This window comes from Parasteatoda tepidariorum, chromosome 1, assembly GCF_982258835.1.
Source record: "Parasteatoda tepidariorum strain Cologne lab strain chromosome 1, Ptep-v5.0, whole genome shotgun sequence".
NCBI classification, from domain to species: domain Eukaryota; kingdom Metazoa; phylum Arthropoda; class Arachnida; order Araneae; family Theridiidae; genus Parasteatoda; species Parasteatoda tepidariorum.
Genome location: NC_141755.1, coordinates 93,969,582 through 93,992,356, shown reverse-complemented (window position 1 = coordinate 93,992,356; position 22,775 = coordinate 93,969,582). Strand labels below are relative to the sequence as shown.

The 22,775-nt window shown below is 30.5% G+C and overlaps 1 protein-coding gene across 1 annotated transcript in view; it reads right to left on the bottom strand.

Annotated features, from left to right (window-relative positions):
* LOC107441417 (orexin receptor type 2) overlaps positions 1-17,726 on the bottom strand; it is a 161,203-nt gene extending 143,477 nt beyond the window's left edge. Inside the window, exon 1 of the mRNA XM_043052689.3 lies at positions 17,580-17,726. The gene's annotated coding sequence lies outside the window, so the exon portion shown is untranslated. The remainder of the gene's footprint in view (positions 1-17,579) is intronic.
* Between the last annotated feature and the right edge of the window lie 5,049 nt (positions 17,727-22,775).

Genomic DNA, 22,775 nt, shown 5'->3' with positions numbered 1-22,775 from the left:
GTTTTAAATGGAAAGAATTTTATTAGATTTTGCTGAGAGAAATGGCAATTAAATTACGAATTAAAAGGTTTTAATTAAAGTTTGGGTTAAAAGGTCTGATATGTAGATTTTATATATAATTTGATATTAAAATATTTAAGAATTTAGTTTTTGTTACCATACAGATTTAATTTTGAAAAATTCGAATAGAACAGTTTTGAATAAAGTCCGAAAAGATTCGCTTTCGTTACGTATATATAAAATTTGAATTAATTTTGTATAGAAAAATTTGAATTAGGTATTTTATTTAATATTTCATAACCGTCATTGAATAGCCGACCCAATTTTTTTGGTTTACGACTACTAACGTTCAACTCGGTAGTCTTGTAATTTATACCCAATCCAGAGGACGAGGGAACTCCTGCATGAAGTATTGGGATAATTTGTCTTCGTTCAGGAATTTTTGATGGAACTAACCAGCATTTGCGTTACATGGAGAGAAAAACCACGAAAACCTCCCATGGTTAGCCCGACGGCAAGAGAACTGAAACCCATGATCCGTCTACCACTGAGAATATTTTTACGTCAGTACTGTGGTCGTTACAAGCTGGATGCGGAATTCGTATCGACCAGTCAACGCCGGGTTTCGAACCCGGTTCACCTCATTGGAAGGCAAGCATTAAAGAGAAATGTTTACACTACCAAAAACCATAATAAATTTTTTTGTACAAACCTTGACTTTTTAAGTTTGCATTCGGATATAAAATTTTAGATCAATATCAAAAAGATGATTTATTACAGTTTATATTAGGTTTCTTGAGCTAATGCACTAAACGAAGAGCAAAAAAAAAAATTCAATTAAAAATTTAGGTATCATTATGAATCCGTAAATAAATAAAAAAAATAGTCTAGGTTTAAAGTTTCCAGTTAATTATATTTTACTGTAATAAAAATAATTAATAGTTAGTGTTTAACTTTTGGTTTAAAATTTAATTCCTTCAAGCGAAGTTGTTGGACCGTCCAGAATCTTTTAATTTAAACGTAGACGCCGTCTTACGTATTTTGTAATCATGCTAGCCACCAGTTGCCGTAAGCAAGTATAGAGCGATGTAATTTAGCTAATTTATGTCTTTCTCTTTTATCGTATACTTCCGCTGATTTAATTAAAACGCAACATTTGTCAAACTAATGAAAAACTATTTATTCCGTAATTAGCTGCAGAAATAAACTTCAAAAAGTAAAGAGTGAAAGAAAAGGACACTTTATTAAAATTATAAAAATAATTTACTCAATCGTGTCAAACCCTAAATTAGAAAGGAAATTGAATGAAAATATTTCGAAAATTAATTAATAAAAAATATAATTCTCAATGTAAAACTTTTTATGTAAGGAGACAAAGTAAGGTATAAAAGATGGTGCTGAACGAAATTAACGTAGAGTGTTCACAAGAAAGCGAAAATTTTATGGTCGGATGTTTACATCCGACTCAATTTTAATGGTTCGATACCCCAACCTCAATTATGATAATCAATTAGTGCTTAATAAAGTTAGGAAATTCGATGCAAATTTTTTTTTTTAAAATAAACATGTATTTTTACGAAGGATTTGGGTTTTTAAACTTAAAATAAAGTGGAGGTGACCACTATCTGGAGATCAAGCTGGAGATTTGTTGAAAATGGGAGATTTGGCCCCTTTAATGCTTTTTTCTCTTTCTCCGTAATGCTTTTTGCTTTTTTCTCTTTTTGATATCTCAAGAACTATTCGATCGATTTTCTTCAAATTTCGGATTTTGGAATTACGTAGATAAAATGTTCATTTATAATTAACTATTAACTTTTTTCAATTATTATTACTTAAATAAAGAAATGAAATTCAATTAAAATTGTGTCAAAATATATATGCCTTGCAATAATTTTTTTTTTTTTTGCTATCAGTAAATTAAATAATAAAAAATATAAAGATATTTTTTAAATCTTAGTTTTCTTTTAATTATTTGTAATTGTTTTCAAACATTATTTGAGTTGATTTATTAGTTCTGGCGATATGGTGAAGTACAGAAAAAGTTGAAATACAGCTGGTGAATACAGATTAAACGCAGAAAAAAGGTGAAATACAGATTAACATTAAAGAGGCCTAAACTTTCAACCCCTCTTTTGCTCGAACTCTTAGACTTTATTTTTCAAATTGCGAATAGTTGAGCCGTGGTGGTTCAGGGGATAAAGCGCTTGCCTCCCAATGAGGTAACCCAGGTTCGATCCCATCGATAGCTTGCCGATTCGAGTTCCGCAACCGTCTCGCACCGACCACAGTGCTGACGCAAAATATCCTCAGTGATAGATGGATCATGGGTTAGAGTCCTTTCGTCGTCAGGCTAACCGTGGGAGGTTTTCGTTATTTTCCTCTCCATGTAACGCCAATGCGTGTTAGTTCCTTCAAAAATTCCTCCACGAAGACAAATTTCTTCCAATACTTGATCCAGGAGTTCTCTTGTCTTCTGGATTGGGTTCAAAATTACAAGGATGCGGAGTTATACACTGGTAGTCGTAAACTGCAAAGGCGGGTTAGTTCCATCAGAAAGTCCTCCAAGGAAGCAAAATTTCTCCCAATCCAATTCGTCGATCCAGGAGTTCCCTTGTCTTCTGGATTGGGTTCAAAAGTACAAGGTTACGGAGTTGAACATTAGTAGTCGTAAACCCAAAGTTGGAAAGGCTGTTCAACGACGGTTATAAAATAAAATATAAAATTGATATTCTCTTATTAAATTGAGCTAAAGAAAAATAAAAAAACTGCCGCTGCAACATTTTACCAAAAGTTGATGCGTAGCTTTTTAAAGGGAGGAATCTCAAATAAAAAGGATGAATTCGCAAAATAAATAGGTTTGATGAAAGATACGAGAGTTCTTTTAAAACTCTCTGTATCGAAAAGTCGCTTTGGAAATAAAAATACAAAATACAATTATCGTCTTGCTTGGAAATAGTTTCGACCAGAACACCAAAATAAAAGTCTCGGTTGAGAGGCGGCATGCTTGAAGCTAAATTACGCATTCCTTCAACACAGCTGCTTTCTACATAAATATACATACAAAGCGTGTACGTTAAGAAAGGAAAAAGTTACTAAATATAGAAATATGGAATAAAAATTAGTTGAAATGAGAAACTGACTATGACACTATGTCAATACTTATGCACGTATATCTGTGCGTGTTAAATTGTTAACGAGATTACGTAGACGTTAAGTTGTACTTCGAAAAGAACTTTATTTATTTATTTCTCTTTTTTATTGTTGGTGAAATATGGATTTAAATAAATAAGATGTTCATAAATGCTTAAATAAACTCTGAAAACCATATAAGTGTTGTTTAAACTGTATATTTTTTATAGAAGTGTTATCGTAATAATTTTGATTTAAATGACCTTCTTTTGATATTTTGAAAACTTTTGTTTATTAATTATAAATACATTAAAAGTTTTATTTGAATCAGTTCAGCTTTATTATATTTTACTAGCCACTTCAACACGCTGTTTATTTAAAATAATACAAGCTTTTAGAAGTGATGTCAATATTGTTTCAGTTAATTTATTACATTTTATGGGTCTTACTTCAGCAACATTGAATGTTTTTTTTAATTCGTTGAAAGATGTCAAATAGGATTCGTGTATTAAAACATTGTATATAATACAGTAACATTTCAGCTTGATTTATTCTTATTTTATGAGTTAGTTCAAAATGTAGAAGCAATTTTAACGTAGTGTTAATATTAATAAAACGCAAATAAATTTTCATGTAATTCGTAATGAAGCGCCAAGCATCATGGCAGTATAATTCTAAATGAATCTTCGTATTTTATAATCTGTTTTAAGATTCAGAAGCTGTTTTAACTCTAGTAATTTTAAGGAGCAGATTTTAAGTGCATTACTTGTTTACAAAAAAAAGAGACACATAAGCTTCATTAAGGAAAATTCTTTATGTGATACTAAACGCACAAAACGCGAAATTAACACCATTTCAACTGTTTTATTATCCTTTCTTAATTGCTAAATTAACACTATTTCAACTGCTTTATTATCTTTTCTTAATTGCTAAATTAACATTCCATTTTAGCACAGCGTAGTATTAATTTGAATTCTTATCAAAAAGCAAGATGATATATACATATAAGGTGAGAAAGCACTATATGTTTATAGTACGCACAGTTTAGCAATATACTTAAATATTGCCCTACAATGTAAATTTATTTAAAATTTTATTTTATCTTTATCACCGGCGTGGAACTGCCAACCCAATTTTGAGCTTACGACTCCCAATGTTCAACTTCGCAGTCTTGTGATTTTGAACCCAATCCAAAAGACAAGGGAACTCCTTGATCAAGTATTGAGGGAAATTCGCCATTGAGGAGAACTTTTTGAGGGAACTAACGTGCATTTGTGTTACATGGAAGAAAACCCCGAAAACCTTCCATGTTTAGCCTGACGTCTGCCATTAAGTCTACCGACTACCATTCCGTGTACCATTGAGGATATTTAACGTCAGCACTGTGTTTGGCTCGACCCAAGTATAGAATTCGCATTGACCTGCCATAGCTGGGATTCGAACCCGGTTCGCCTCATTAGGAGGAGAGTGCTCTATCCCCTAAGCCACCGTGGCTCTAATATGCACGTTTAGCATTATTTGTTATTTTTTTCAATTACTTACTTTAATATATATTAAATTTATCCAAATATAACATCATTTGAATCCAAATATAATATCATTTAATAATCGCAGTGAAATTTCATCGCACTGAAAGGAAAATTGATGGTTTTAATTTTATAAGTTTAATTTTTATGATCAGATTTATAGAACATTATTTATTTATGTCAAAAATATGAGATACACATAAGCATTAATAGGGAAAATTCTTTAAATGATACTGTGACCGTTAATTTTTAAAAAGCTTTAAACATTTAAAGCCAGTTAAATGTTTAAAATATATTTCTCTCTACATTTTCTTATTCTTAGTAAAGAAAATACGAAAAATAAATGGTTACGCTTTTATAAAATAAAATTAAAAAATATGAGATAACAAAAACATTTATCAATGTTAAATTATTAAAATCCATTTATTATAATTTTTTTACAAGGTATTTGTAATATGCAGCATTAAAAGAAACACAAATCAAATAAGAGCAATATATTATTCTGGCAAATATGCCTTTTTTTAAAAAAATTTCTTCCAAGTTACAGTTGGTAGGGAATAAATTGAAGTAAGAAACGATCATTAATCTTACTTAGGTTTTGATATCATTATTCAAAAGAGAAAATTTCAAACACGTATTATGATAAATAAATAAAAAAAGCAGTTCGAATTAAAAAATATTGAGAATTTTGACAACATAATTTGATCACGAAATCAACTCTAAACTAGATATTTATGAAGGCTATTGAGCAAATATTGAGCAAGTATCTATCAACATAATCAATTTGCGAGTAATAGCTATTCTATTACAATACAGTAGAGTAGTCAATTATTTATAAATTATTAGCTATTTAATAAATATGGATTCAGATACTTGAAATTGATTAAATGAAAAAATGAAAAAAAAAATACTAAAGCCGTTTTATAAAAGTTCATATAACTAGAGGAAGAAAAAACTTACTTTAAGCGATTTTGCAAAACTAAAATGTTATTTTTTGACTTTTCATATAGATTTAAGTTATAGCTAATTATTTTAGGATTAGTGAACGAAATAAAAAACATTTTTAAATGGCTTTGAAAAGTACAATATTACTTTATTTAACTAAACAACTAGTAGTCTCTTGATGCTGATTTCTCTGGTCAGCTTTTTTTTTTAAAAAAAAAAATAAGTAGAGCTTTAAGTATCTAAAATTCCAAAATTTATTTAAAATTAATAATTTGTGAAGTAATATTACTCTTTGATAAGAGTTCGACCTATTATTTCAGGATTAGTTAACGAAATAAAAAATATTTTTTATTTGGTTTTGAAAAAAGGCAATTTATGCTTTATTTAACTAATAACTATCAGCCTCTCTGTTGCCGATTTCTCTAGTCTGCTTTTTTTAAATACGTAGAGCTTTAAGTAACTAAAATTATGAAATTTACTTAAAATTTATGAACTTACATTTGCTTTTTTTGGTGAAGACTCGACATTTTATTTATTTTATTTAATAATTTTATAACTGTTGTTGAACAGCTGATCCAATTTCTTAAGTTTATGAAAATTTAAGTTTATGATATGTTAAGTTTATGACTACTAATGCTGAACTCAAAAGCCCTGTAATTTTGAACCCACTACAGAAGACAAGGGATTTCCTGGATAAAGTATTGGGAGAAATTTGCCTGAGTGGAGGACTTTTTAATGGAACTAACGCTCTATCTCCTGAGCAATTGCGACTGTAAGGACTCCACTTTTTTATTTTATTTTATAACCGTCGTTGAACAGCTGACCCAATTTTTGGGTTTACGACTACTAATGTTCAACTCCGTAGCCTTGCTATTTTGAACCCAATCCAGAAGACAAGGGAACTCCTGGATCAAGTATTGGGACAAATTTGCCTTCGTGGAGTACTTTTTTGATGGAGATAACCCGCATTTGCGATACATGGAGAGGAAGACCAGGAGAACCTCCCACGGTTAGCTTGACGACAAGGGGACTCTAACCCATGATCCGTCTACCACTAAGGATATTTTACTTAAGCACTGTGGTCGGTACAAGTCGGATGAGGAATTCGTATCGACCAGCCATCTCCGGGTTCGAACCCCTGTTCACCCCATTGGAAGGCGAAGGCTCTATCCCCTGAGCCATCACGGCTCCACACTGTTAAATTTGACCAAATTATAAGGGCAGCCCAAAATGAAGAGTGGACATGTGTGGTTGCGGCAGAATGATTGCAGCTATAAAAGCGGCACTGAATAGGGATGTAAAGGGCGGTAAGAAGTGTGTACTGCAGATGGCGCTCAACACTGAAATTTGTTCGCGGTAGAGGAAAGTGTTCAATAGTAAATTTGAGCAATGCATGGATGACGTCCAGGTTAAAGAACGATTGATTTTTTGCCTCAAGGGAGTATTTTCGATTCTAGACAATATTGCGGTACTTTGACGAAACTACGGAAAGCAATCAAAAGCAAATCACCAGGTCTTCTCACACAACTAGTGATCCTTTTGCAATCAAAATGCCCACTCACACATTTTCCGTTAAACCCCGACGACCTTCTAAAATTTCCGTTAAGAAGTGTTAAAACACCCACCGTGCAGTTCAGATTTATCACCCTGTGATTTTTCATATATTTGAGATACTAAAAAGAGCATTACTTGGGGCACGTTTATATTCGGACGGCGAAGTGAAGGCAGCTGGGCACACTTATAACTTCCATTTTAATCCCTTAAGCTTTTCTCTCTATGCAAGCTGTAATCTAATTATCTCATCTTCACATCTTCCGGTATTATGCTTCGAATGCTTGCAGAATTTTCGAAATGTCAATAAACGAATTTTTTAGTAATTTCTCTCTAGATATTTCTTAAACTAGTCTATAAATAGAAAGGTGATTTGCCTTTAGATTATAGATAGGACTATGAAAATAGATGTACCCGTATAAACTTAAATGATGAATTTGTAAAATGCATGTTCATGAATTTCTAAAGTTGCACATATAAATGCGATTTTTTAAAAAATGTTTGCTAGTGAGTTTGTAAAAGGTCTCGACCAAGAAAACCAGTCAATATAGTTTTTTGTGCTCATGTGACAAAAAAATAGAGAAGATTAAAATTAAATGCGCTGACTGATTTCTACATTTCTGTGATGACAAATACTATAGAAACGTCCATGGCAATTTCTCTTAATATCAAATAAAGGTGTTTTTTTAAAAAAAATTCAATTTGTCCAATTTTCATGTGGGCAATCATTATAGATGTGAATCAGTTGAAGTCACAGCTAGTTTTTGGCCCAACCAGATTTATCTTTTGAATATTTTTGATTCTAGAATAAATGTCTTCTCGTTTGCCAAATCTTTCTTAATGCAGTATTATTTTCTGCTTCGACTCTTTCTTTCACAAGGAAAATAAAGAAAATTTCACACACTCTTTCTGCTAACGAGGTATCATAATCTTTCCAAATCACCGCAAACAATATTGTGCTTAAAAAAAAGTTCACCTATTTAGAGGAATACTCTTATTTAACATCAAGCCAATGTCCGATACAAAATTCTTTTTCGTCAAAACGAAAACAAACGTTATAACGTGAGGTCGTTATATTGTGAATGCACGAAAGTACAAAAAATATTGTGGCCGGGATAGCTTGGTCGGTAGGGCACTGGGCCCATGTCCGAGAGTTAGTGAGTACGAACCCCGCCGGCCGAAGACTCCCCGTGTAGTTGGTGACTGATGCACGTTAAAATTCTGTCGAGTCGCAAAGTCCTCCAATTTCCCGTAACAAATCAATATCTCTGGGGGTACTGGTTTGGAGATCGATCATTCTCTGATTCAGGTCAAACTTACGATCTGTGGATGAATGAATGGGTCTGCCTTATGAACAAGTGTGACGTATGGTGTGGCAGAAGTCGAATTCTTGGCCATAGATGGCGCCACTGAAAAACAAGAATCGCACACTCTGCCTTAAATGTTCTCGGTATCACCAAGCAGGCTTGCCCGTGTGGCAAGTGGCATTAGAACCAACCAACCAATATTAAAATAATAGATTCAACCACCTAGGTTAAAAATCTCGAAATATAAACTGCTGTTTGTAGAAAATGCAACACCATGAAAGAATCATCAGAATCAAATGAAATTTAATGCAGAAACGACTTGTACTGATACAAATAAATGATGAAATTTTCAAAACAAAAGAAACAAATTAAGCGTCCGAAATCAGTATTTGGTGCAGCCACCACGCGCTGCAATAAGTGCTGCTATACGACGTGGCATGGAGTCAAACAGATGTTGAATATCTGCTTGAGGAAGAGAATTCCATATCGCTTGTATGCGCAACCAAAGTTCGTCTTTGGAAACTGCAGGACGCGGATCACGAGTGAGACGCCGACCAACCATATCCCCCACGTGCTCAATAGGCGACATATCCGGCGAATAAGCAGGCCAAGGAAGAAGTTGCATGCGTTGTGCTGAACAGAAGTCTCTAACAGTCCGCGCAACATGTGGGCGTGCATTATCCTGCTGAAAGATAGCTCCAGGGATGCCTTGAAGGAAAGGAACGACTTCGGGCTGTAGCACTTCACGGACGTATCTGTTGCTATTGAGATTACCCTCAATTCGTATCAAATTGGATCGTCCATGATACGAAATCGCACCCCAGACCATAACTCCGGGTGTTCGACCACTATGTCGTTCAATAATACACTCAGGAAGGCAGCGTTGACCGGCATAACGTCTAACACGAACACGGCCATCATGGGTCCACAAATTGAAGCGTGATTCATCTGAAAAGACAACTTGGTGCCAATCAGCTCGCCAGTCTCTGTGCTCAAGAGCCCACTGCCGACGCAGCCGTCGATGATCCGCCGTGAGGGGAATCCTGTATAATGGCACCCTTGCACGCAATCCACGGCGCAGCAGACGACGACGAATTGACGAAGCCGACAATTGTACACCTGTAGCAGTAGACCAATGTGCTGCCAGCTGCCTGGAGGAAGCTGTGCGATCATTCACCGCCATGCGGAGCAGGTGTCGATCATCGCGCTCTGACGTCACCTTCTGTCGTCCAGTGCCTGTTTTTCGAGTTGTTCGGTGCTCGTCGGTCCACTGCTTCCAAACTCGCATCACTGTGGAACTGTTCCGCTGCATACGAGCTGCTATTGCGCGATAGGAAAATCCTCCTTCTCGAAGGCCGATTATCCTCCCTCGTTCAAACTCCGTAAGTTGCTTGAATTTCTTATTCTTCCGTCGTGGAGGCATACTCAGGTCTCACTAAACGTTTGCCACTAACAAATAATCATAGACTATTTTCAACGTCCCGCTACAGCACTTTATTTATACGCTTTCAGCATCAATTCAGAGGGCGCTGCGCGCGCCACGCACGCGCGATGGCTCTGAAACTTTATTAATTTGCATAATATCCTATAATTGACATTTGCTGCGAATTTCATTTGATTCTGATGATTCCTTCATGGTGTTGCATTTTCTACAAACAGCAGTTTAGAATTCAGAAAGTTCCTTTCACTTTTTTTCCAATGAAAGGGGAGGTATCACATTTGATGAAAGGTAGCATAAAGTTTTTAATACTTTTTAAAGTTTTGTGTTAACAGAATGTTAATATCATTAGAAGCATTTTGTTTTGAAAACTAAAATGTAATACTTGCTTATTTTCAACGTGGTTTTTCAAAGAAATGACAAAAAGCATAATTTTGGCTGCAATATTGGAGTAAACAGTCAAGTGTGGATGCTTCAAGGGGCACTAAAATGACATTGCTTTTGAAGAATAGGAAACGGGGCTTTATAAATCACTCTTAATAACGAAAGAGTCGTTGTAAAGGGAGGTCGTATTACAGATCGTAAACTGCAGTTTCATCTTTCTGTCAGTAGTTTTTTTTGCTATCTATTTCCTATTTTATCAAATTTATATTAATAAAACTTTTTAAATTCGAAATATATAGAATTCATTATGACAAATCGACAGTTATTTGTGATGAAACAGTACATAAAGAAGTTTTTTTATTACTCTTGCAGTAATCAGCAGTCAAATAGCATAAGAACTACAAATTATTCCTCGTAGACAAGTTGAAGTATTAGTTTGTTTATTTTTAATAATATTATTACAAAATTTTATTATTTTGTTTTGTTTCTAATGTTTCCAAATGTCTCGAGAATACTAAGTTAATAACGATAAAAACCATCTTTCAATTCTCTGTTAAGCTTTGCTCCTCTTATGTCAAATATATGTCAAATATTGAAGATTTTTTTTATAAGTCAAAAAAAAGTTTTGTCATTTTATTGGGAAAATGTTTTTCCACATGGAAAAGTACTCGGCACATTTCAACGTATTTGAGTAAAATGGACTGTCAGAGGAAATGTGGATAAATCACCAATAATGTATCAAAACTCAAATGAACCCTATGAAATCGATTTCGTGAGCCTTTCTGATGACTCTCTTAGATACTTTATGCCTTTTGAATTCAAAACAGTTGATGCATATTTTGTAGATCATTATAAGAGATTTCTGTAGATCATGGTAGAGAAAAATATAGTAACAATTATTTTTAAATAAATAATAATTTCAATTTTAGTTTTAGTAATTTATCTTAGTTTTCTAAGGTATATCAAGTTATTGATTTCTGTGAAATATAAAACTGAAATTACTCATAATGTTTTTAGTTTTTTTAGCTATTTCGTCAGGTAATAATGAAAAATAATGTGGTATGTATTTATTTTTTCTATGAAATGAAATTTTTTATAAATATATTAACCTTGTGCTACTCAGTTAGGATTTCCATCCTTAAATTATGACAAAATAGCCCGCAGCAGTCTGTCTATTCAATTAACAGTAAAGTTAACGGTAAAGAACAATTTTTACTTTACGGTTTTCTAACCGCTTACAACTAGAAAGGTTATAAAACCATGAATACAAAACTGTATGTTTTTTTAATCATTTACAACTAGCATGGTTTCAAAACCATAAAAAAGGCATTTAACTGGGCGTTTGAGTTGGTTTATCGTTAAGTAATGAGCATTAGAGAGTGGAAACTCATGTGGAAACTTTTCACATGTTGAAGAGAATGGAGGAAATTTTGTAGTGTCCTAGGACTCGAACCCCTGTTCTATCGGTCACGGGACTGACAGATTAGCCTTCTCGGCTATAATATGCACTCAGCTGCAAGGAACTGAGTGGCTTCATTAAGTGAGCTTAGTCGGTGCGATAAAATTCTGGTTGAAGTTTAACCGTATTAAGTGAAAGCAGTTAATAAACGTTTTTTCTCACAGTTAGCAGTTTGAATATCACCTTGTTTATGGTTATTTGGCTGTTTCAATATGGAAAAATAACAATTAAATAAATTGTTATTTAACCATTTTTCTGAGAAATTTCTAACAGTGTAATTTCAGCGGATTGATTTCAAATTAAACAACGCCATTTTAAAATGATGCACGATTTAAAAGTGCGAGTGATTTGACATTTTCCGTTACTATTACGGCACTTTATATTATTTAATGAGAAAAAAATAAGGTCAAAACAGTCAGAATGTTGTAAGATTTACCTTATTTCTGGTTGTATGGAAACCACCAAAAAGCTCGATAATTTTTACCTAAGTGCTTTTTTAATGATTTCGGTAAAATTAACAATAAATTATGGTTTTATAATATGTGATGAAATTTGGTAAATTTAAAATTTGATAAACTTATCATGTTTTATGCATGGTATAAAACCATTTATTCGGTTAAAATTACTTTTCAACTTTGTATTTTTAATGTATGGTAATAAAAACTATAATTCTGAAAAACCGAATTTCTTGTAAACCATTATCATATCAACGAAAAAAATACCAAATGAATGATTTAAATATCGTATATTTTGCTTTTATCAAGAGAATAATGCTTTCTTTTAACCCGAAAATGTCACTTCCATACAATGCAGTAATTTTATCACACTTTTTTCCATATAGGTGTTGATTTATATATTTTTCTCGTATACCTTTAATAATAATTAAAAACAAAATCTAGTGATTTCATGAAACGTAACTTTTATTGTTTCAAAAGAAGGAATTCGAATTAAATAACGTCATTTTACATGAGGCATCATTTAAGACTGCGAATTACATAATATTTAATAATAATTAAAAGCAAAATTAATAATAATAATTCAATAATAATTTAATAATAACAATTTAATAATAATTAAAAACAAAATCTAGTAATTTCATGAAATATAACTTTTATTGCTTCAAAAGAAGGATTTTGAATTAAACAACGTCATTTTACATGAGGTATCATTTAAAACTGCGAGTTACATAATATTTAATAATAATTAAAAACAATAATTAAAACAAAATTAATAATAATAATTAAATAATAATTTAATAATAACAATTTAATAATAATTAAAAACAAAATCTAGTGATTTCATGAAATGCAAATTTTATTGTTTCAAAAGAAGGATTTTGAATTAAACAACGTCATTTTACATGAGGCATCATTTAAAACTGCGAGTTACATAATAATTACCGTTAGTATCACGATAGTTTGTCCTTTTGTTGACGTATTTTGCAGATGTCCATTTTTATATTTTTTATGTGTTTCATTAGTTTATTTTACACGAGTTTATTTTTTAGGTTATTCAGTCACAGTTTTAAAAGCATTTTATTTTAAATTTGCGTTGCAAGTTACTAGCTTAATAGAAGTGAACTATGATAATTTTATTTGAAGTTTTCTTTCTTTATACATTAATTCATTTTATTAGAAGGGAATATATGTATAAAGGAAAGAAAAAATAAGAGGAAAAATAAAAGAAGTTGATTTGTTATTGAATTGACATATTAGTGAATCAACGAATCATTTACTAAATAAATATTAAAAAACTGTAATTTTCGGTACATAGTTTTAGAAATTTTAGTTGCTACTTATTATATTTCCTCACCGTAAACCTTTGTATTTGAGTCAATATTATTTACCTACAAAACCTCGTAATTTTGAATTGAATTCAGAAGACAAAAGAACGAACATGGGGACTCTTCCCTTCAACTTGAATGTCATGAAGAATGGATTCATGCAGATACTCTCAGTGTTTTTTTCTCCACATACTAAGAATTTTGTTACTTAAACGAGTTTTTAAACAATTTGCCTGATTTTTAAATAAATTTAATTTATTTTCTTTGTTTTTATAAATATTTGCAATTTTATTGTAAAAGTTTCTTCCTGATTAAAACCAAGTTAAAAAACTCACTTATCACATTTTACGTTAAAAATTTAGTTTATGTCTACCAGAATACAAAAAATTCTTTTATTGTAATTTTTCCAACACTATAATCATTGAGGAAATGTTTTTTTCAAACTATTCTTGAAAAATATCACTTCAGTGTTTTCCATGAAATGAGAGACAAACTTGTCAAGAATGAGATGTGAACTTGTCATCTGAGGATTGTCAATATGTAACTAATAGGTGACATGAAACTAAAGTCAATATGTAATCAAGAACTAAAGTAACTGCATCATCAAATACTGATTAACCGAAATATTGAGGTGGAACAGAAGGAAAAAAAAACACAATGATGAACCCCATTGTTACAAAACTTCTAGAATGTTTGTCAAGTAGGAACTGAAAGTTTGAACTTCATGAAATCAACGGAATAAAACTTTACATTACACATTGTTGCATTACATTGTTGAATGCACTGCTTCAACAAAACTTCCTCAGTTCATTCTACTTGTTCACCCTGTCTATGGAAAAGATGACAAAACGATCTTTTTGGTTATCAATGTGTAAAAATAACCCAAAACGGGTGAACACGTGTTTTTTGGAAACTGAAATAAGTTTGAACTTTTTCAGTTGCAGGATTTTCGTAGAGGAAATTTAGATGGAACTAACCAGCATTTGCATTACAGGTAGGGGAAGACCACGAGAACCTTCCACGGTTAACCAAACGTCAAGGGGACTCAAACCCGCAATGAACTTTTGACTACAATCTGGGAAACATCTTCGAGGAGGATCTGAAGACGTGCAATAACAATTTTGCATCACTGCAGAGAGGATATCTCCCCAGATTTGATAGTTCGACGACTTTCGGTATCGAGCATTTTGTGGTAGAGCAGTTAAGAGTATTCAAACTGCATGCGAAAGAACAAGGTTTGCAAATTCGGAGATCTGATTGAAGTTTGGTGAAATACATTTTCCCACGAAAACTTCAATCAGATTCTCGTTCGCCAATCAGGTTCTCGTTCGCATATTCGAATTGCTCAAGCGAATTGTTCGCATGCAATGTGAATGGCCTTTAACGAGGACTGATCCACAGCCTGATCAAAGTGATCACCCACCTGCTCACTGACAGCAGCCAGTGATGCTTTACTTTATCTACTGGGAATCGTGCCTTACAATCAGTCCACGGTGGGGTGAATGGAATAAAAAGAACGGAATAATAAAAGAAATAATTTCATAACGCCTTTTTATGTCAGGTCAAAGCAAGCATTTAGAGATGTGAATGAAAGGTGTTGATGCTATCCATTATTCTACTCAAGAGCACAGAGATAAAGACAAACACACTCAAGAAGGGAGCAAAGCACATTTTCCTTATTTTTCACGCATCATAAAAATTGCCACCTTATTCACTAGACTTAAACCAAGTTTAATTTTTCTGTTAGATATATCTTGGAGACAAAGTTCTTCATTTCCCTTAAATCTCGCAAGACTTTAGCTTTAATAAACTTCTTATTCTAGGATACGAACAAAATATGAGGAGGTTAGTTGCCACTAGTAACAGCTCACTCGTGACATTTTTAAAGCTCTACATTAAAATCAAAGGTGTTCTCTTTAAAATGTTTCGTAAATGCGTTAGAAGAGATAATGTTCTTATGTTCAATAGTTGTGTTTCTGGCTGTATGGAAGCACTAAAAAGCTCGGTAATTTTTTCTGAAGAGCTTTTGTAATGGTTTTATTAAAATTGACAATAAAATATACCCTTATAAGCTGCGATAAAATTTCTTAACTGTGGTAAAGTTCCGCAGTTTTATCATGACACTTTGGAGCGTGGCATCAAAACCATTTATTTCCTTAAATCTACTTTTCGGTTTCTTTTTTCATTAAATTGTGAGGTAATAAGAACTATATTTTTCTAAAAATCAGCATTTCCGGTAAGCAGTTACCATATAAACGGGGAAATCACCAAATGAATGGTTTAAATATCGTATATTTAAGATTTATTAAGTGGAATTCCTTTTTTTTTTTACCCGAAATATTATCCCCATATGATATGGTCGTTTACCAGATTTTTTCAATTTCAGAATGCATGAAAAGCATTTTGATGAGATAAAAATATTAATTGAGAAAGAATCATGAATATATAACTGTCCGAAACTGTTCCCAAAAATTGTTCATGTAAGATTTGCAAATCATTTTAACGAAATTAAATTAAAAGTAAATTCATTGCACAGTTGTACGTTATAAATGCTCGAAAAATACATAAGCAATCACTAAAAATATGTTCGAAAAATTAAGTGTATTTGATATTTGAACAAAAATTGCACTAAATGTCCTTTCTTTTCCATTTGAGAAAAGAAACATTTTATGGTAGTCAGCATATGGACACAGGCTATATGAGGCTAAGATGTATCGATTTTGTATAAAGAAATACGGGATATCATAAATATAGGATATTTTGAGAACACAATATGTTTGAATCTTTTAATGAAATGTTAATGGCAATGGTGATTTTGAGTCATAAGTTTCCCATTTCAATTAGTTAAAGCACTAAAATATTTTCATAACTGTATTTAGAGAATTTGATATTTTTACATAAATATTGTTGTATCTCGTTAAAACATTTATTACATCAAAAAATAAAGATTTACTTTAAATTAATAAAGACTTGAAGAACTTCGTGGGTTCAGTTTTTCAAATACATTTGCCTTTTATATATATATAAAGTCTTAAATATAGTGTGTCACAGGTAATACAAGCATATCAAATAAAGTTTAGACATGTGATTTACATAAGGAATTGAGTCAGAGATTTTTAAAAGAAGTATATAAATGTAAATTTATGCATCAATTTATACGTTTTGCACTAATTGCTAAAATGTCAAAATTTTCTAATTTCGGTAGAGCTTAAAATAAATTATGAAGTTATAAAAAATATTCAAATAATTAAGGAAAAGAAATTAAGGTTTCAAAAATTAAGAAATTTAAAAATTTAATAATTAAATTTAAATATTATAATAAAGCAGAAAATAGTTTAGTATTTTACAATTTAGAAGAACTCTGTAAAATTACAACTTTTTGAAAGAAGTTAAAAAGATGACTAAAAATAGAAAAATCAAGAAGAAAAGAAATCATTTTAATCACTTTAATAGAGAAATCATTTTAAAGATAAAGAAATATTTTAATCTGAAAAAACTAACTGCAATTTTTGTGAAAATACATCAACAAAATTAATGACTTAAGAAATAGAAACTAAATATCAATTATGAAGGCAAGGAAATTTATTTACTGTGAAAAAGAAATAAATTTAATGATTTTAAAAATAGATACGTCTGCGAATGTAATGTAATTTAAGTTGATGATTCTAAACATAAAAAATGCAATTCTTGCAGCAAAGGAAAAATATAATAATTAATTATTTTTAAATATGAATCCATTTTAAAATATAATGTTACTAAATTTATTAACATAGAGAACCATTAAATTTAATGGAATTAAATATAATGATTCTAAGAACTGATACATTAAAAAATTTTACGTAACTAAATTTAAAATTCTAGCAGGAAGACTCGTTAAATTTCGTATAATTAAATTTAATGATTCTAATGATAGTGAATTAAATTGAATTTTTAAAATAGGAAATCAAAATAATTTTTTAAAATCGGATATTGAAATTAATTTTATACATGGAAAATTAAACAGACTTTTAAAAAAAATGCTTATTTAATATTATTTTAGAAAGTTTGATAAACTCACTTTTTCGATGGTTTTAATCACCCATGTATCAAGTTGCAAACAATCTTTGTTTTCTTAAAGTTTTTTCGCAACATCTCGCCTTGCTCTTGACCGTCAAATGAGCGGGCAGTTGGGAGGCGTTCGAAGTTCGGGATGAATTATTGACTCAAAGATCTTCTGAAGCAGATACTGCAGCGACCCCTGGTACACCGCCCACCTGTAAGACATCATTTCATGGAAGTTTAGGCGATTGCAATTCTTCTGACAGTTGCATCTTATTGTTCTATTATTGCTTCTTATTCCCCAATATGTAACAATTTTATTCTTCTTGTTTAAATTTTTTTGCTTTTATTCTTTTATTAATTAATTAATTTATTCATTAAGTAATTTATTTATTATTTAGTATATTTATATTATTAATTTAATTTTTATTTTAATTTATCTAATAATTAATAAATTCTTTAAAAAAAAATTTTTATTCTATTTCTTTCTCCAACTCTGTAAACAAATTACGGTAAAAAGTGCTGGCAATCAGAGTGCCAGAACTGTTTACAGTAACATTCATTTTCATCGTAAAATTATACTACAAAAAAAATCTGAATACGTTAAGCTAAACAATTTTTTAAAAACTCCTTTAAATTGTTTTAAACTGGATTTATTTTCCATACTATAGGAAATATGTTTCTAGATGTCAATTATGCTATTAGCTGTAATATAAAATTCCATAACATTGGGTTGTTCAAAAAATTTTTTTCTTTTTTTCTCTATGAAAATAAAAGACGTTTATTGTTTAGTTAATTAATATTTTATTAAAATATTTACTTTCGATTCTGGTCCAATACCTTTTTCCATCTGTCTGGCAGTAGCATGATTCCTACCTGCTCATAAAGTTTTTGTTCTTTACTGCCAAAGAACTGATCCGGGTGAATTTGTACTTCCTCATTTGAAGTAAAGTTACTATCGTCTAATTGTATAAAAAATTTTGTAGAGGCCCTAACAAATATTATAGACAACCCAATACTAGCCCCAGTGCTTCAAATATATATATATATATATATATATATATATATATATATATATATATATATATATATATATATATATATATATATATATATATATATATATATATATATATATATATATATATATATATATATATATATATATATATATATATAAAAGTAAAAACAAGAAAACACGAAGAAAGTTAAGAAAAACAATAAGAGATACAATATCAGAAAGCACTCTGTTTTGCGGATATAATCGTGTGGGCTGAAGAAAAGATTATATCTTTTTTTCCCCGGTTTTATTTTTCCGGTTTTTTAAATAGAAATTAATCCTTTTATATATATATATATATATATATATATATATATATATATATATATATATATATATATATATATATATATATATATATATATATATATATATATAATAGCACAATTAAGATCAAAAGGAAAAAGAGAAACGAAAAAAATTAATAACTTTTATTTATTGCGTATAAGCTGCAAGAATCTAGAACTTTAAATAAATTATAAACATAGAGAAAACTAGGTAACTGACAAATCAAGCGCGCTTCAGTACTGCAGTAAGAATGTGCTATATAAGATCCCTCTATATACGCTTCTAACTCTATGTGGGCCTCTGTTTTTATAATTTGTAATCTGTCAGTCTTATTACGAAAATATTTTAAATTATTCTTGAAAGATTCCGGTACGTGTAAGTTCGTTTAAATTCGCTGCTCGCTTTATAGAATTCTTTTTGTGTTTTGTTCTACATTTTCTTAACATTTTGTTTTCTGTTTATTATTTGATATGTTTTATTTCGTATGTATTTCTTGCTTAATCTGTTCGATTTTCGCTTCAGTTCCACGAGCGCTTCTCATACCATTGTGTTGATATATTTTCCTTTGGCTATATTGATGCAATATAAGAAAGCACTCCTTTTCGGGGATGTGGTCGTGTGGACTGATGAAGAGTATGAAGGTGGTAATCATTAATCCAATTTTAGTTGTTGTTCAGATAGCATCTTTTTAGTAATAAGCATATTTTTGGTCTTGTGAGATACACTTCAATTTGGATATCATGTTGGAATATTTGTCTCAGAGAAATGAATAAAGTTGTTTTAAGAAAGATTAATTTATTAAATAAATATTAAGTTGAATATGGCCACACTCAAAAATATTAAAATAATGAAAAGAAATCCCTTGGAGGAATAAGAAAAATCAATCTTATAACATCGAAAATTTTTGTTGAGATTTATATTCAACGATTGGGAACTGAGGGGCCAAAAGACCCCCCTGTCCTTCACCAATAATTAGAAAATTGAAAGTGAATGAATTGTTTTCAACCGACAGTTAGAAGTATGGGAAGAGATCCATGGTTGGCGATTTATTGCAAGATAACATAGCCAAAAAAAAAAAGCCCACCCCGCTTAATCAAAATTAGATTTGAAAATTATTTGGCGATAGTGAATCTCCAAAAAGACTGTGAGACTTAGTATAACCATTTAACTGAAATATTTTTGTGCTAAGAATTAAAGAATAAAGAGTTATAATTCGTATTTTTTCTTCGATTTAGTTGTGACCGTGAGTTGATAAGTCTTACATTAGTATTGGAATAAAAAGTTAACCGTTACATTGATCGTTAAGAAAAGATAAGATTTTTCACATACTTTTTTTGCAAAATGTAATAAAAATTAAATAATTGGTTTAATTTAATTAAAATTCGGTTAAGAAAGATTAAAAAGTTAAGTTTAAGTATTTAAAGAAATTTTAAAAGCTGGGAAATGTGTCATGCTTATTGCTGAGATGCCAACTTGCTCCGGATATCAAATACATATTTTAAAGTGGTAGTTTATCAATTGTGATTCTTGGTTTAATAAATTCAATTTAGTTGATTTTTATCCACCACTGTTCCCAAATAATTCGTAGGCTCATATAATTCACCACTTTATAATATTCATGTCATACTATACCTTTTAAAAAGCAAGCAAAAATAGTCAAATACTTGCAAAATTTATTTGTTAGTTATGTATACCGTTTTTATTAAACTATTTTGGCGTGTCCGGAGCAGTTGCCATCTCTGCTATTGTAGCATCACAAGGAGATGATGTCTTTTCAGTATTTTGTTTTTTGGCTTTTTTATGCATATATTGTTTTGAAAATATTTTTTAAAAATATTTTATAGCATTTTTTCTTCCTCTCTTTTCATTAATCTTTTTTCTTATTTTTCATGTTTTCTCTATATTTTCTCGATATATAAGAGGTTTGAACGCAAACATCATCATCGTTATCAGGATAAAAAGAATTTTACGCTATGATTTATAAATGATTATCACCTCGTTAATATAATATTCTCTGAAGAAAAGATAGTAATATCATAATACGAAATCTTTTACGGCAAAACGATGAGCTACGTCATATTTAATACATGGTTCGTTTGTTAATGCCCAGCGCTATGTTATGAAGTTAGACTTAAGCAGAGATATTTCGCTTCTCGCTTATTATATCCCCCCTTTACGTAAACTTTCCGTTAGTTCGCTAAAAGTAATCGGAACATTTCCGGTATTTCCAAGTAAAGTTCCATTTATCATCTAGAACTTAACATTTCCTTTAATTAAGTGAAAATGTATAGAGAAATCAAAGAAAAACACCAATAAATTTCAGGATATAATTTTAGATTATATTGATCTATTGTCTTAGTTTTTGATCTCATTTTGTTTCGTGTAAAACAATCCATCACTTATACAGAAGTGTAAATATGTATAAGAAAAAGAAATTGTACGTACATTGAGAAAAAAGTATATTTAAAACTACCAGAATATGGTAAAACTTATCGTGTTTCTGACTTCACCAACAAGCACGGTAAACAATAAAATGTGGTTTTACAACCATGTTTCCTGGTAATAAATGTGGTAAAATTTGGTAATTTTATTATAATTCCTTAGAGAATGGCATCAAAACCATTTATTCGGTTAATTTTATTTTTCCGTTTTGTACTTTTTACTAAATGTGTGGTAATAAGAACTATACTTTTGAAACCAGTTTACCGGTAAACCTTCACCATACGAAAGGAAAAACTATCACGTTTATGGTTAAAATTCCATATATTTCGGTTTTATTACCAGAGTTATGTTTTTCTTTTAACCAGAAATTTCATTACCATGCACGTATGGTAAATATATTTGAATCTTTTTCTTTATATTTTATGCATAAAAACTTTTTTAACTTTTCAATTTTCGACTTTGCTTTCATTCGATTCGATGTAAAAGCATACAACAGAAAAATATCTTACTTGTCAAAAAAGCAACGCCTCAACCCTTTTACCCTCACTCCCTAACCCCAGTTTTTGTGGTTGTTAAAAAAGCTTCTATTAATGACAAAGCACTATTACTTTCTACTGAACCAATTTGTTAAAAATTTCATGATAAAAATTTTGAAGATCACTTGTCGTCTTTAAGCCGGATCTAATGTGCTTATTTTTTTTATAAAAAAAATAGACTACAGTCTCAATATTGCATAAAAAAAACTTTTTTCTAATAAATAACCATCATAATGCATTTTTTTCTAAAAAATGCACGTCATAATAAACTTTGGTGCATAAAAAAGTTATATTAGTTAAACCCTTGAAAAAACCACAAAAGAAGTCGTGTCAAATAAATTTTTTCTGAGATTGTTTACACGCTTTTTTTCTACCTTTTACAGGAAAGTATTTTAATTTATATTAAAGAAAAAAATCAATGAGGTAAAATAAAAGGCGATGAGATGAAAGATATTTTTAATGTGCTTTATGCTTGAGGTAATTTTTGTAATTTAAGCTTAACGTTGGATATATTTAACGTAAGATTATTAGCTTAACATTAGATATATTTTGTGTCTTACAGACTTGAACTTTTCGAAATTATTGAAGCGAATTTTATTAATAATCGAAAAAGCTACGATGTAGTTGTTATTTCATGAAAAATATTACTATTCGTTTGGAAGTGCGCAGAAGATTTTTCAAGATAACATTTTAAAGATAAGGATGCTAATAAAATTCGAAATTGTGTACCAGTTAAGCCTAAAAAAATAATTTAAAAAACTTTTTTTAAAAAATTAGCATGCGCATTTAATGTTTAATATTTATTATATAATATAGGGCTTTTCAAGAAAAATGGACTAAATATAAATAATTTGTATTTCACCAAATAAGAATTGTATATGAATAGTCA